The sequence below is a fragment of the Haliotis rufescens genome, unplaced genomic scaffold, assembly GCF_023055435.1.
Source record: "Haliotis rufescens isolate VD_foot unplaced genomic scaffold, xgHalRufe1.0.p SCAF_25, whole genome shotgun sequence".
In the NCBI taxonomy this organism is placed as follows: domain Eukaryota; kingdom Metazoa; phylum Mollusca; class Gastropoda; order Lepetellida; family Haliotidae; genus Haliotis; species Haliotis rufescens.
The window spans coordinates 8,067,740-8,085,920 of NW_025963946.1; positions in this window are offsets into that span (position 1 = coordinate 8,067,740).

Below are 18,181 nucleotides of genomic sequence, written 5' to 3' on the forward strand. Positions count from 1 at the left end.
TCCCATGGAAGCAATCATATTGAAATGTGGCCTGGGGAATGTCCACCCATTGTTTCTGCAATGGTTCTGCCAACTGAGGTTCTCTGATTCTGGTCCTTGAGCCATTGCCTTCCTATAAATGTTTGATTGGGTTTCAATCTGGAGACCTCGAGGGCCATGGCAGGACCTGATGTGATTCCTGATAAAAAGCTGTTGTCTGTCTTGCCATGTGAGGTCGTTGTCTTGTTGGAAAATGACGTTCGCTTGTTGCATAATGTGAAGGAAGTGTGGCCGAACAATCGCATCCATGTAAAGTTGTGCTCTTAAATTACCACGAACTTGCACAATGTCTGTTCTACTGGTGTAGGAGATGGCTGTCCACATCACACAAGCACCTCCAAATATGTGAACTTCCTGTATGCAATTTTGTTCAGAAAGTTCCCCGTGACGCCTGTAAACATGATGTGTAACATCCGCACAACGAAGAAAAGAACTTTTCCCCATCACAGTTGTGGCATTTCATGTTGCGGCAGACGATGCAGATCCGTCTATATGACACCTCAAACTTGTGTAGAAAGAATACCTTCAGCGTGTACACAGTTCCTCACTGTCTGGGCTGACATCCTGGTATTTGCGTAGTGGTGGCTGTGCAGCGATAGAAGATAACAGGTTTTGTACATGAGTCCGTATGATTATAACATAGAGCTTAAGCCTTAAAAATGTCAAATTGAGGCTAGTCCTTATACCTGAACTATTGGGCAGTTTGCCAAGGACTACAGGACTAGTGGCAGTTTCTAACGCTGCAGTGTAGGTTCTGTCATGTAAGTGATGTCAACACATCAATCTGTCCTGTGTTCTCGTTGTGATAGTGGTCAACGTGGGAAGGTCACTTGTCCTGTGTGTGGGATAACGGTTCCACAGTCTTGTAATGGTGATTTGTCCACATAGCATCAAACTGGCTACAGCTGAAGATGATTCTCCTGTTGGCAGTTAGCCGATGGCCTTGTTGTGTTCGTCTTCAGTCAGTCGTGGCATTTTCCCTCTGTTCAGCAGCTGTAGAATGGAGATGGCATGCAAAAGATATCCCAAAGTTTTCCGATCACAACAAGTAATGTTGCATGTGCAGGTCACGTTGAAGGGTTTTGGCACAAGCCTCTCACATGGTTGTGTTTTTTCATTTGTTCCATCTATTCTACAGTACCTCATTGTTACCACTGAAAATTAATCCCAATTCAATGGAAATATGGCTATTTCATTTTACTTATTAATGTTGTATGGATGTCAGGAAGGCTGTCACATTTATGATTGGTCATATGTAACTAGTCCGCAGGTCTTTTCAGACTAGAAGGTTGACTAGCATACTGCAGTTGTGGAGGAAACAATTAGCCTAGGCATGGATTAACACACTAGTTAACTATAGTATTGGGACGATACACCGATGCATTGGTGAATCGCGATTTTTTAATTCTCTATACGAGTATCAATCACAATCGCATACGAAGTTAAAAGTATCGATTCTTACCTTAAATGTTTTAAATAAATGTTACACAAAACACTCATTTCTAGTGAAAATAAGTAGTGAAAACTTATTTCTTTTCATCCATTGCACCATCTTTGACAATGCCAACTGTAAATTATTAGTTATTTAGTCATCCTGTCTATGACAAACATGGCTCCAGCACCACAGAAAAGTGCAGATGCAAGTATAGATACATGTATCGTATCGTGAGCAAGGTATTGTGAGCAAGGTATCTTGATACGTATCGGATTGCACACTTGCTGTATCGTCCCATCCCTAGTTAACTATTTGGGGTGAACATATAGTTCTTTCAAATAAAACAAGTACCACATACATATCATATTTGCTTCTTTATGTCTCATTGCTTATGCAATGGTAAGTGCATATTCCTCTCTTCTCAAACATTCATCATGAACACATTTATTGTGAAAAAATGTTCATACTACACTATTTCAATCGTCTCTGTATTTAAGTTGTTATTTACAAGTAAATACCCATGCTGTTAAGTAGAAGACCCATATACCAAAGACGTAACTTGAATATATCTGTGCAGTTGATACCTTTCACTGCACGTTGTTTTTGTGTAATAATATCATTGGTGACAATTATTACACATTGCATGAAAGGAAGTAAGTATGTATCCTTCTGGAAACAATTATATACACATTCAGTGACTCCATATCACTCCAGTGACAAACATTCGTAATATACATTCTATTTACAATGAGGTTAAAGATGAACTAGATCAAGGTGATAGAGATAAATTATATAGTGATCGGAGTTTGCTTTGAACACCCTTATCACATCAGTCAAAAGCAGTATTGCACATTATATATATATACACATTAAAATCGGTGAAGATGAGCAAGATCCAGGTTAAAATATGAGCAAGATGATATAGTGATCGGGGTTCGCTTTGAACACCCTTATCACATCAGTCCAAAGGAGTTCCACACAAAATGAGAATCCAGAGAAGTGTTCACATATTGAAGATGAGCAAGTTTCAGGGTATTCAATAGGCCTAATGATATAGTGATCGGGGTTCGCTTTGAACACCCTTATCACAGGAGCCCAGCATATAATTACAACTAAAATATGGCACCAGGAAAAGTGGTAATTGACAATAAAGTTGAAATAAAAATAAGAGCAGCTTATCAAATTAATTTTTAAGCAAGTCAGCGTTAAACTTCAAAGAATTTTTGTTGAATTGCGTATTAAGCAATGTGATCCCCTCAATAATTGAGTTTACCTGTCTTAGAAGCTCACGATCATGATCTTCATAACTACCTGGCATGGAACATCCTTTGTACCAATTGTACCTTATGACAGAATAGTATGGTACACCAATTAATTTTATGTTGCAGCCCTGGCTAAAGGCATATCTCCTCATGTCCTGGAAAGTACTTATGACCTCACGAGGAACTGAGGTGCCTGGAGTGAGTATACCTATCATTTGGGTAAGTCCAATCTTTTTTGTGATATCACAAGTACCACTCCATACATATATAGCGGTATTCTTTCCATGCTTGTGTATGAGCTGTGGTAGCTCCCTTTTTAGAAGCTGAAACAATGCCTCTGTCCTGCCACCAGCCTTACACAGGTTTCCACTGGAACACCATCAGGATCCTGGACCCTCTCCAACCGGAAACCCTTGCTGTCCGACAGCAACATCGGAAAGTGGTGACACCATTTTTGCGGGGGTGGCCGGACCGGATTGGAGCCAAGATATCTGATGATGTCAGTGGAATCACTTGGGAAAAAACTCATGGTTTATTATGATAAATTTATTAAAAAAAAGTTTCTATTCACTTAAAAGAGATAATTATTAGACTAATCCTCCTATAATGGTAGTTACCTTAATCTTTTCTAATAATATGTGAAGGCACAGGATCTGGAACAAAAACAGAGACAATTAACCTTCCAGTATGCTGTTATCTTAGCTTAGCTTCATAAACGCTATTAATATGTTATAACCTTATGGAATATCTACAAATATAATTAATTTCACTCACCTTTTAAAAACTAGCATGTGACAGCAATATGATGATATCTGAAATATAAAGAAATTGGTGTTTGTTAGCACTGCATGAACGTAAATGATGATATTATTATGGCATGATTAATAAAACCAATCACTTGCATACAATAGTCATTAAGGCTATTCACAATCAATATACTTACACGTGTGTAAAATAACATGACTTTAGTTGTACACCTATTCTGGCATTGTGTATGACATATGACATGTATAATAACATAGAATATACAATGCCTAAATGTTCACAATAATAATTATGAAGGAACAAGGGAAGTGCTAGTGTGTGGGTACGTTAAAGGATAAGCAAACATTCATATTCAATGTGTGTGCAGTATAAATGACCTCGGCCAACATAACCGGTGCTAAATTGAACATGTCCAATGAGGTAATTAATGTGCTTCTCCGAAAATGTGCAAAGTAATAATTGCATATCATTCACCAAATATTTTACTTTAGATTGGAGAGTTGTTTTGTTGATGAGGAGAATTGGGAAAGGAAACAACAATATGCTTTGTGTAATCCAACACCAGGATGATGGCACGAGGTGCAATTTTAATATTATTCCAGTGTTACCTATTAAGAATCAAATACCACATCTCCCTGGTGCCAGTCCTTTTCTATACGAATGGAGCTGATGTCTTCATATCCATCGTATTTAATGGCAAAGGGCATGTAATTCCTTGCATCAGACTCATCATCATCTGCATAGTATGGCATTGCACCTGGAGCACTGGCCTGGAGTACAGTACCTCTGTACCACCTGTAGCTATTCCCTGTACTTGACTGAAGTCTGTGGCGTATGTTTTTGCCAACAGGGTTGGGCATTTCAGAATTTAATTTCATTCTTTTGTTAGCACCTTGACCAGTATTAGATTTGTCATAGGTTCTCAGAATGGACCGCTTGGTAACATTAATTTTCTTTTGACGTGTATGTGGTGACACAACAGTAGATGATGATGGAAGAGAATGGACATTTTCAGAATGGACTTGTAAAATGTGTTTTAGTTTCTTTTTCAGAGCAGCTGAATCAAAATGAACCTTTTTTCAGAGAGGAAGTAAGTTTTTTCGTGGAATTCCTTTGGCCTTGACGACATCACGATAGAAAATTATTTGTGCTTAGAGAAAGGCTACTTGCTTCTTTTCATTCTTGCTAATGACAGCATGATCAACATCCTCTGGGGTACTGCAGTGGCCTCCTTGGGTGGCCACACACTGCGTTGCTTCCAAACGCTTGACTGCATTACGGTGTTCTCGATTGGTCTCTGCCCGTTTCTTTTCCTGAAGACGTTGTAACCTCTGCTTATGAAGGTTCTCACGACGTTGCTGCCACACGTGTCGAAAATTCTTCATTTGCAGGCGGGCTTGCTCCAGCTTGAGGTGACGATCTTCAGGAGACAGAGACTGCAGCCAAGCGCATGGTTTGTTGTATGCCCAGAGGATGTTGGCTTCCAGGTGGGGAGTGCTGGCATCTGGCTGGAAACGCCTGAGATGTTTGAGAAGAGCAAATTGGCTTTCTCCAATACTGTTTGATTTTGGTACAGATGATGACTCTGTTCGGACTTTAAGAGTATCATCTGCATGACATCCTGATGGCAATTGATTGGCAACAAGACGACTGAAATGTACAAATGAGTCCAAGACATTCTAAAGTGAGATAAAGTGTTTTCGGAATAGGATACTGAAAGAAAAAGAGGGATTTTGTTGCGGAAAAGATGGCCACATGATGAAATCAGGTTGTAAGATTAGAGATGGATTTTCTGAAATTTGCTGAAGGTATTGCTGCATTTGAACAAAATGGGGATTCAAATTAAGGATATGATGTGCTGTTTTCTGACTTACAATAAGATTGTAAAATGGGTTTGATATATATTCATTAAAAAAGGGAAGAGCATAAACTTCAGCAAGGAGGATGTCATTGGAAAGATTTTTTTTGACAGCTTTGATGAGGAGATTTTCATGAGTGATATTGGCCAGGAACTGCGTAAGGTGATGTTTGTGGTGGATTGTTGCTGCGGCATTATGGAAAGTGATGTTGAAACGATTATGCTGAAATTGTTTAAAATGGATAGGCAGGTTGTTTGTTTTCACCTAAGAAATGAAGTCGGCAGAGAGTCCAGCAGCAGGATGGCCTTTGGTGTTTATGAGGGATGATACTGATCGTATGACTTCGTCAGCACGGCTATTATCTTTTTTTTGGTCCAGGCTAAAAGATCTTTTTAGAGTGTTTAGATTTCCATCATCAGTAAGAATTTTTTCATATTGGGAAACTGCAAGAGATGCTGAGTCGGCAAGGCCTAAAAGGACATGTAAGTGACAAAACCATTGATTTATATTGACGGTTTGAGCTTTTTCCGTATCGGTCATTGAGATCCATCTATTTTCTGATTTTGACAATATGGTTTGTCTAATTTCTTCTTATTTCTTTTTAAAAACTTTGTTGACAATATGTTGATCTGTCATGAGATTTTTAAAGTTGAGAAACATTTCTTCATATAATTCTTTTGGATCATTCTTTGATGAAAGAAGCTTTGAAAAATCCTGGAGAGCTGGTTCAATTGGGTTGTTGTGTCACCACATACAGTTTCAACCATACACATGGCCATGCTGGGCAGCGATGAAGTGGACACTTGATACCCATCGAAATGACGCTGGTGATAACTCGTGCCATCAACATGCAAACAGCTGTTGGGATGATTCATCAATACCTCAGCAACTGGCAATTTTTCCAACAAGGTTGGCTTCTTTAAGAATATTGCCAATAGGTAGTTTTGGGGTGTCAATATTGACCAGACCTTCAGGTACGGTTTTAATTGTATCAGCCATGTGGTGTGAACTGACACCGTTTGCGCCAAGGTGCATGATAACTGCTCTTAAATTATCACTATAGATGCCATCATTGATGAAGTTGAGATTATACGTTTCGTTTAGGGCACTGTGAACTTCATTCATCAGTTGAGTAATGGTTTTGTCCTGTTCTTTCATTTTATATTCGGCACTCGTGAAGAGCAACCTCCTCGTGGTGAGTGCTGGGTAACGCTAATCGCTCTTCCCCCGTGTGGAACCGGGGCAGAATATTTCCACAGCCTCCCATTGCTTGTCGTATGAGGCGACTGAAATGGGCAACCTGTTTGCCGTGGGTTGCGTCCCTGTGTCGGCGGAGGACGGGAGTCTGGTAGTTGAGGGCTCTGGTTCCAGGAACTGTGTTCCTTTGCCCAACACACTACTTCGACCCTTACTTCGCCTAGACGGGTGGTAAGATGGGCCCGGTCTTATCAATCGGCTGGTCATGCCAGGCCCTGTGCGTATTATTGTAAATGCACACCTGTGTTGTATTTTTATGTATATTTTGGTCTTGGCCGTACATAACTTGTGTGAATTATCAATTTTGTATTGAAAAATTGCCTAGAGTCTTACGCCAGAAGGCGGTGGCTCATGGGCCAATCTGGCTATATATCAACCTCTAGGTTCTATGTGACTTCAGATTACTGTCAAGGGCCGAACCAGCCTGGACTTTAAATTCTGTTTGTCACAAATAGCTACCTATGTTTATATTGCTTGAGTATAACACCTTTGTAACCCTGGTGTTGTAGATTGGTTTCCTCTGCAGCATCGTCCTTGTTGACACTCGATGGCGGGTGGGGAGCAGAGATGTCGAATTACATACTCACACCATGTCTCACAACAAATCCCCTGGTTCTTTCAAAGCAAACAAACGTCGTCATGTCGATTCTGTTTCGTCTGACGATGAGGTTTCGCCTATTGTTGCAGATTCTTGGCCACGATTCATTGTTATCGCATCGGTCGATGAAACTCCTTTAAAACTAAATCCGTTTGCCATATCAAAGGGCATCCAAAGTACTTGTGGTGAAGTGAAGAACGTTACACGTCTTCGTTCTGGTTCCATACTTGTGGAATGTGCACGGAGACAGCAATCTATCAACTTGCTGGGTCTCCAGCAGTTTGTTAACACGCAGGTTGCTGTCTCAGTGCACAGGACATTGAATTCTAGTCGTGGTATCGTGCGTGATCGAGCACGATGTCTTTCAGAAATGACAGAAGAAGAGATTGCAGCAGAACTTAAGCATCAGGGTGTCACCGCTGTCAAGCGATTCACACGCAAAACGGAAGATGGAAATATATTCAAAACTCAAACATATCTTTTCACATTTTCAACATCTACTGTTCCATCATCAATAAAAGCTGGATACTTTAACATCGGAGTGGAGGTTTATGTTCCAAATCCACTCCGGTGTTTCAAGTGTCAACACTTCGGTCACGGGGCCAAATCTTGCACGGCCAAGACAAGATGCTCCCGTTGCAGTGGTCCTCATGAGGGCACAGAGTGCACAAATGAGATCAAATGTGCTAACTGCAGCGGTGAGCACTTGTCGTCATCCAAATCATGCCCGATTTTCGATCATGAATCGAAAATACTAAAAATCAAACATACAAATAACATTTCCTACTCTGATGCTAAAAAACTCCTTGTTCCCTCTCAGACTACTTCAAATAAATTATATTCAGCTGCAGTCTCTTCTCCGAGTCAAGGTCACAAAATCACCATGAGATCCACTCATTGTCAAACTGAAATCTCTTGGGTCCACAATGACCAGATCATCATTGATGACGCACCTGAATTGTCTCCGGATAAGCCATCAACAATGACGTCTTCGTCTCAAACGGAAAACTTTCAAACTTCGCATATTCAACCAACTGAACCAGAAATTATAACGGAAATCGAATCAGTTCAGGGCGAAGCCCATCTATCTAAAAAACAGACCAAAAAGCAAATGAGGAGAAAGGCCAGAGCACTCCAGCACTTGGAGGAGCCTTCTCCTGATGCGTGCCCTGTAGCGGTTCATAATTCTTATGAACCATTGGACATGGAGGTCACTCCTTCTCTCCCAGTACATGGGAATGTTCCTTCTACTCGTTCACGTCTCCCAGTTGAACCTCCATGAGTGGAGCCACTAATTTAATACAATGGAATTGCAGAGGACTTAGGAACAATTTCAATGATCTACAGTTATTATCACAAGATTTTAAACCATCAGCTTTTAGCTTACAAGAAACCTACCTGAAAAATACAGATAAATTTGATTTTCGTCAGTACAATTCGTATCATTCGTTTTCACCTCCAGGTGACAAGGCGACAGGTGGCGCTTCCATTTTGGTGAGGCAGGATGTCATCCATAGCCCCGTCACTCTTAAATGCAACCTTCAAGCTGTTGCTGTCCGTCTGTCTTTACATATAACTTTCACACTTTGCTCTTTATACATTTCACCATCGTCTCCTCTTCAGCAGTCTGATCTTCAGGATTTGTTTGATCAGCTCCCAAGACCCTGTGTCATTATGGGTGACCTGAATGGGCATAACCCTCTGTGGGGTAGCAGAGATACCAACAACAAAGGGAAACTCCTGGAAGACTTCATTTCAAATAATAATTTATGCATATATAATGATGGTTCAGACACATATCTACATCCCGCTACTGGAACTTATTCTGCTCTTGATTTGTCACTCACTGATCCAAATGTATATAACGAATTTGAGTGGTCAGTCCACAATGATCTATGTGGAAGCGACCATTTCCCCACGATACTTTCTGCTATTAACCCGAATAATGAGCCACCTGTGTCAAGGTGGAATTTTAAAAGGGCCAACTGGCCATTATTTCAGTCACTTTGTACTGACAAATTGACATCTGACATTTTCATTAACGTCCCTGATCCACTTCAGTTATTCACGGACACGCTGAATAATATTGCTGATGTAACTATTCCTAAGTCCTCTGTTAAACCACACATTCGTAAACCATGGTTTACAGATGATTGCAAACAGGCTAGGAAGAATAGGAGGAAGGCTGAAAAATACTTTCGCCGTCACCCTACAGTTCACAATTTCAATAATATAAAGATAAATTGTGCCAAGGCTCGACGTACGTTCAAACAAAATCGGCGACAGTCTTGGAGAAACTTTGTATCAAAGATTAATTCCCGTACACCAATGACAAAGGTGTGGAACATGGTACAAAGAATCAAAGGGAAGGGTTCAAATTCTGGCGTTCATCATCTTAAAGATGGTCATGGTCTACTTACTGACAAAGTGGACATCGCAAATAAGTTGGGTGAAACTTTAGCCAAACACTCTTCATCAGCCAATTATAATCCCAAATTTCAGAAATATAAAAATCAACAAGAAAAGAAAACTATTAACTTTAATTCGGATAATGGTGACGACTACAATGAAGTATTTTCACTACATGAGCTCAATACTGCCCTAACGCAAGCTCATGATACCGCAACAGGAGCTGATAATATCCACTATCAGCTCCTTAAACATTTACCCAATCCATGTCTAGAAACACTTCTAAATATTTTTGATCATATTTGGACAACTGGACACTTTCCTCCTTCCTGGCAAAATGCCATTGTTATTCCTATACCGAAACCTGGTCGGGATCATACTGATCCATCAAACTATCGACCTATTTCGTTAACTAGCTGCGTTTGTAAAACCATGGAACGCATGGTCAATAACCGTTTAGTATGGTTTTTAGAAACCAATAATCTTATTAACAATATTCAATGTGGTTTCTGCAAAAATCGAAGTACTATTGACCATCTGGTTCGTTTAGAATCATTCATTAAAAATTCCATTGTAAATAGCCAGCATGCTGTATCAATCTTTTTTGATCTTGAAAAAGCTTATGATACAACATGGAAACATGGTATTTTAAAAGATTTACACGACTTTGGTTTCAGAGGCCGTTTGCCTCATTTTATATCGCAGTTTTTAACGGACAGACAATTTCAAGTTCGTGTTGGATCAACCCTGTCTGATCATTATAATCAGGATCAGGGGGTTCCACAAGGCAGTATTTTGTCTGTTACATTGTTTAGCATAAAAATAAATAGTTTAACTAAAGTATTAAATGACTCAATTGATGGGTCTTTGTTTGTAGATGATTTTAATATCTCATGTCGTGGTAAAAATATGCGTACTATTGAACGCCAATTACAGTTGTGTCTTAATAAAATTCATAAATGGTGTCTTGAGAATGGCTTTAAGTTCTCACAGACCAAGACCAATTGTATCCATTTTTGTCGGAAATATAAACCTCATAAAGATCCTGAACTCTTTTTAGATGGCACTCCAATCAAGATTGTAAAAGAAGCCAAATTTTTAGGATTAATTTTCGACCATCATCTAACTTTTTTGCCACATATTAAATATCTAAAGACAAAATGCCTGAAGGCCTTAGATTTGCTAAAAGTCGTCTCAAACTCAAAGTGGGGAGGGGATCAGAAAACCCTTCTTCACTTATACAGATCTCTTATTCGCTCTAAGCTGGACTATGGCTCCATTGTGTATGCTGGAGCTTGTAAGAGTAATTTAAAAAAACTGGATTCAATCCACCATCAAGGATTAAGACTTTGTCTTGGTGCTTTTCGAACTTCTCCGGTTGACAGCCTCTATGTAGAGGCTGATGAACCTTCCTTAAAACATCGCCGTATTAAATTGTCTCTTCATTATGTTACTAAATTACGTTCGAACCCCTCTAATCCTGCTTATGACTCCGTTTTCTATCCCCTGTATGAAAATCTATTTCAGAAGAAACCGAAACTGATCCCTCCACTTGGAATCCGGCTCAAATCCCATATTACTAATGCAAATCTAGATCTGGATCTTATCTCTCCTTCCCGGCTTTTGTCTACTCCTCCCTGGCAGTTGGTGAGGCCAGAAGTAGACATTTCACTGACACGCTTTCTAAAATCTGACACAAATCAACTAGTATATCAACAGGAATATTTACAACTGAGAAGCAAATATGACACTCACCGTTCAATTTTTACTGATGGATCCAAGGACGGTGGCAAAGTAGCAAGTGCCACTGTCGTTGGATCCAAGATTATATCGTCTAGAATACCAGACAATAGCTCTATTTTCACTGCTGAGGCCAATGCTATCCTTACAGCCTTGGTATATATTCAACGACAGTCTTCATGTAAACAGTTCATCATTTTTTCGGATTCTCTTTCTTGTCTTCAGGCGTTAACTAAGGTATCTTCTACTCATCCGATTATTTTACATATTTTAGAACTATACAATGATCTTTCAACTGGCCAATGCGACATCGTATTTTGTTGGTTGCCGAGCCATGTGGGCATAACTGGAAATACCATGGCCGATGCTGCTGCAAAGGCGGCGCTCAACAAGTCTGTGACACCACTTCTGCTACCATATAGTGATTTGAAACCTGCAATAAGATCTTACATCCGTGATCTAATGCAACAGAAGTGGGACACCCAAGTAGACAATAAATTACATGCCATTCAACCCAATATTGGTTACACCTACTTGGGTTGTCAGTCCAGATTTGATGAGGTCGTTATGCGACGATGTCGTATTGGCCACAGCAGATATACTCATGATTATCTATTGAAAGGTGAGGATCCTCCGTTTTGCATCCCTTGTGATGAAAGAATCACAGTCAGGCATGTCCTGCTTGACTGTATCGATTTTTCCATCACAAGGGATCAATATTTCAGTGTCAAAACAGTTAAGGACCTTTTTAACAATGTTAATTCATATTTAATCCTTAACTTTTTAAAAGATATTGAACTAGTTCACAAATTTTGATATGTATTTTATGAATCGGTAGTGTATGATTATTAACAGAGATTGTTCGTGGCTATGCCCTTGACGGGGGTTGACGTAGCGTAAAATTATTGTCCCCCTGAGAGGGTATGTAAGACCACCTCTTTCAATGTATATTTATATCTACCTCTATTTTAACTGCAGAATATTTGTTGATTTTAATCTCTGGCTAAACTTGCAACAATCACCGGTAACTTGGGTAAAGGTGTAAATCCTGCTGGGGAACCATGCAGGTAGCAGAGGTACAGTAAGTCCCCTTGGTCCCTAGTATGGTGACCTTCACCTTGTTGCTGGTGATCTATAGCCCCATTTTTATATTGTGTCGTATCCAACTGTTCAAATAGTTTTAATGTTCTACAACTAGTTTTAAGTCAATCTGTGATATACTGCTAGTTATTCTACTGTCCTTCGTCGACAGTTTTTTATTAATCTTGTCCAACTCTTTCAAGTCACATTATGGCTGAAATATTGCCGACGTGACTTTAAATTAAACTCACTCACTCACTCATTTTATATTCCATGACTTGATTGGTTTCAGCTACTGATTGAACTTGAGCACAAGGAAGTGAGATCTTTTCATTTTAACCGAACAATGGTGTTCAAGTTTTTTTACTTTTTTATTTAGATGAGCAATTTCCACCTCTTGTTGTTTTTTTCAATGAAATGATAGTTTTGTCTTTATGGTCCACAGCCGTTGTCAAGTGTGTTTTTTTCAGAAATAATGTTTCTTATTTCTAAAATCATCTGAGTTATTGTTGAATCCTTCCTTATGAGAGTACGCTGTACATTTTTGGGATTTAAAGATTTCAGTTGTTTCTCATTTGCATGAAGCCTGGTATTTAGGGAATCAATTTTTTCATAACAACAAGAATATTTATTTTCAAGTTGTAAAATGTGGTTTTCCAGATTTGATATTGTTAATTTTTGCTGGATGTTTTCTTCTAAAATTTCTGTGGCAGTCGATGAAATAAAATCTAATTTGAGCTGAAGTCCCTGGTATTCTTTTTTTATTTTTCAGTTTCAATGATGAGACATTCATTTTGCATTTCAAGTTGTTGTGATGCAGAAGAGGAGGGGGAAGGAAGACATTTTGAAAAAGAAGGGGCAGGCGATGATGCAAAAGGAAGATTTTTGAAGCTGTCAATATCTGTTTGATGATTTCTAATTTTTTCAGTTTGAATTTTGTGAACACTATTGAGATGATATAAACAAAGCTGTGAAGATATTTCATTTCCCTCGGATCGAAAAAGATTTACATATTGTGCAACTGTTTCATATGTGAGGGATCCTTTGGATGCATGATAACGCAGTTCCGTGGCCATTTCATTGGTTAAAAGCGTACTTGTCATCTTCTGTAATTTATGTAGATTTGAAAATGCAATGCCTTGGCCAGCAAAGGCATTGCCGATGATGTCAGGATCTTGACCTTCACATAACCATTCAACTGCTTTGTGATTATTATTTTTTTAGATTTAATCTTGCTCTTTAGTTTTGTCACTGGAGGTTAAACACCAGACCAATTTGGTTTAAGTGTTAGCGGCAGAGATGTTAGTGTGCGGGCTAACACCTTACCGTTTCTTTCAATAGATTCTATAAGTTTTTCTAGATGCCCATATGTAATGGATTGAGAACAATGCCATTCACCTTAAAAACAAAACAACGTCTACTGCACTCTTGCATAAGCGAAGTATTAGTGTACAATATATATATCACATTTACATAAATTCATTGCAATATGTTGTTGATCTTGTTATTGGTTTCTTTTAACCATTATGCTTGGGGCCAAAATTTATTTTAGCATATTTCAATAATGATATTACCAACTGAATGTATGTTTGCCTAATCTTGTAATAATACCATTTCACATTGCAATTACATACAGTAATACAAGTAAAATCAGTATGATATATTTAGGTATATGTCGCAACAAAAAACAATAAGTATTTTCTATTTTCTATATTCTTATTACGAGTGGCAACTGAATATATTCCTTGCATAATTGATACTACAAATATTACTTACAATGCTAATAGGGGGAATTCCTGAAAAGTTATTAATAGTTACTATACGTGCGGGAGCAGTTATTTTAACGTTTTGAATTTGGTACAGTAAAGGTAAAATAAGGTTCAAACCGAAGCAAAGTTTTTCAATTTAATATTCTATCATAACATGAAAGATACATTAACAGTCAGTGTTAATTCAAACTAATTTATTTCACATGCTCACTGCAAACATTTAGGACCCAAATGTCGTAACTGTTCTATCCCGAAAAAGGCATAACAGTACATGAAATACATATGTATTATTCATCTAAACTAATGTTTAATGTTACTAATAAAGTATTAAGTGCAACAATTTCAATGCAATACTTACGGGGTATCTGTAGATCAGTTGTTAGAAGCTCTATTTCTTGCCACGTCCACATGCTGATTGAGTATTCTTCTCGTGCCACCCTTGGTGACACTCGTTTATATACCCAAGCAAAGTTATACAGGGCATGTCACTTCCGGTTAATTATATTGCTCAGTATTAATTAAATCCGTTATTATTTAAACATCTAAAAAGTCACTCTTACCGGCGATATTCACGGTTTATTTCGCTGGATTTTATCAACTGTCTTTATCTTCGAGATTGTTATCCTGAAGATTTTCTTATGATTTAACAGTAACGATTTCGGGAAAATAATTATTAACATAAACCGATGGTAAACTACAGGGTCATAAAGTTACAGATTCAGAAAAGTAAAAAATATTCCCTTTTTTTCATGGAAATATTCTTTTTATTAACACAAAGAATAATTCCGCATGCATTAATAAGTACGGCCGACGTGAATGATCGATCAGCACTAACGGACGCCATTACAGCCAAGTCGGGAGCGGACGTGGGATGGGCAGTCTGCATTTGGATGTTACTGACATGTATGAAGAAGCTGGCCTATGCTGATTTCATTATAATTATGTTAAGTATGGCTATTATTTCTTATGAAGAATGTTTATCTGTCAGATGAGTGTATTTTTAAGGAGGATTCAAGCTTTTATTTCAAGCCTATTTGCAGTTTGTAAAGCCCGCTCACGACGAACCGGGGAATCCCGTAACGTCATTATGATGCCTAATGATATTCACAATTTACTACATTTACTACATTTATGATTTAGTTTCTACAATCGCGTTACCTATTCTATTGACTAGATTTCCATAAAGAAAGTAGATAGACAGGGGTACATACCTGGAAAAATATATAAATCACATCAACATGAATTGATGAGTCGAGGAAGAATGTCTTCCCTCGACAATGGCGTGACATAAAGTGGCATTTGAAAGTGTCCACGTCATCCCCCAGGTATCAGCACGAGATACTGCTGGTAAGACAACCACGAGTAGGATTGAGAGATGAAGCCTCCATAAAATGAAACAGATAACTCTTGGCAACTAACCGTAAATAAATCCGGCGACACTATGTTCTTTCTATTCACTTGAAAAATATATAGTGTCGTCTCATATTCTCGCGGTATGCCGGGTTTCTTGACTATCAAAACATCTACCAGAAATTTTGTCAGTAGATAATGTCTTTAGCAAGAGTAAAAATCAACCTTCAGAGAATGAAATTCATTGCAATTTTCTATGTAAACATAATTTCATCCAAAAATGTTGTCACGTGAAATTGGTTACTATCTCGGTAATACTGACATTTAGTATTCTTAATGTAGATGCATCAAGATAACACAAGTTATCTCCCTTAGTTGTTCAATCTGAAATTTTTGTAAACTTATCAATTAAAAAACTACCGACATTCTCTTGTATATAGGTCTTTTACAAACACGCTCTTTTTTTGTAGATAAAGAAGACATCTTGCCGCTGTCAAGTGCATCCGGACTAAATCCCGAATCCTAGAATCTCGAGATGTGGATTTCCAATGTATAATAATTTTTTGTGCATTTCTCAATAAACAATTAAACATATGTATGCTTTGTTTTTTTACTATATTCATCATATACCTACATATGATGAATCACTTTTGAGGTGAGGTGAATGTGGTTTTACGGCGCACTCAAGAGTATTTCACTTATACGACGACGGCCAGTCGGAAAGGAAAGCAGGAAAAAGCAGGAGGAAAGCCTGAATCACCAGGGTGGCTACATGATGCAGTGAAACCTTTGAGCATCGACTGGGACCAAGGATGGTACTGCAATGCAGCCTCCATCAGGACATCGTCAGGAGTCATGTGATCTTCCCATTCAACACGAACACCTTAACTCTAAGATTAACCTTAGCTGTTTTGTGAACACTTCTATCTGGGAGATTGACGAACCAAGAGTCTCAGTTATATGCAAATTAACTTTCACGTAAACGACTCTAGTTTGAACCTCAACCAACGTCTGTGATAACACTTGAGGAAACTTGCTTATAATTGTGACCCTTTGTTCTCCAATACGCTACTTAATTACAACACTTTTGATGTTTGTATATCACAATATGCATGGATAATTATAACTGATTGGTGAACTAAGGGTTTCAGTTATATGCAATTATAATTCACAAATACCATAGTTTGTGTATGTCAACATGTCTTATAAACAAAACCAAATCATATTCATTTTTCATGTTTTTTCAAAAAGATGAAGCTTGATTCTTACACAAAAACAGAAGCATTCATTCCCTGGATAAGAACACAAATTCTAATTTTTCATATTACCGGTAATTTCACACGATCTCACCTTTAAAAACACACACACAAAAAACAGAAGCATCTGTACCCAGGATAAAAACACAATTTTCATATTACTGTCATTTTACCACAGTCTTTCACACGATGTGTCCTTTAGAAAATACACGATATATTAATTCAGACTCTTCACAGAATGTTTCCTCGTAATCAGAGGTGACCATCTTGTGGTGGCTGGAAGTTCCTTTCTTCGACTTCGTCGCCCTCCAATGACTCTCACATTTATACCGGAGTTCACTGTTTGTTCAGGTGAAAAGGGCGAAGCGGACTAGACGAGGCAGGTAAATAAGTCCTCAATAGCTCCTTCTGGACTCGATACAGATTCCATGAGAGGGGTGACTGTCACATTTATACCCGAGTCCACTGTTTGTTCAGGTGAAAAGGGCGAAGCGGACTAGACGAGGCAGGTAAATATGTCCTCAATAGCTCCTTCTGGACTCGATACAGATTCCATGAGAGGGGTGACTGTCACATTTATACCCGAGTCCACTGTTTGTTCAGGTGAAAAGGGCGAAGCGGACTAGACGAGGCAGGTAAATATGTCCTCAATAGCTCCTTCTGGACTCGATACAGATTCCATGAGAGGGGTGACTGTCACATTTATACCCGAGTCCACTGTTTGTTCAGGTGAAAAGGGCGAAGCGGACTAGACGAGGCAGGTAAATATGTCCTCAATAGCTCCTTCTGGACTCGATACAGATTCCATGAGAGGGGTGACTGTCACATTTATACCCGAGTCCACTGTTTGTTCAGGTGAAAAGGGCGAAGCGGACTAGACGAGGCAGGTAAATATGTCCTCAATAGCTCCTTCTGGACTCGATACAGATTCCATGAGAGGGGTGACTGTCACATTTATACCCGAGTCCACTGTTTGTTCAGGTGAAAAGGGCGAAGCGGACTAGACGAGGCAGGTAAATAAGTCCTCAATAGCTCCTTCTGGACTCGATACAGATTCCATGAGAGGGGTGACTGTCACATTTATACCCGAGTCCACTGTTTGTTCAGGTGAAAAGGGCGAAGCGGACTAGACGAGGCAGGTAAATATGTCCTCAATAGCTCCTTCTGGACTCGATACAGATTCCATGAGAGGGGTGACTGTCACATTTATACCCGAGTCCACTGTTTGTTCAGGTGAAAAGGGCGAAGCGGACTAGACGAGGCAGGTAAATATGTCCTCAATAGCTCCTTCTGGACTCGATACAGATTCCATGAGAGGGGTGACTGTCACATTTATACCCGAGTCCACTGTTTGTTCAGGTG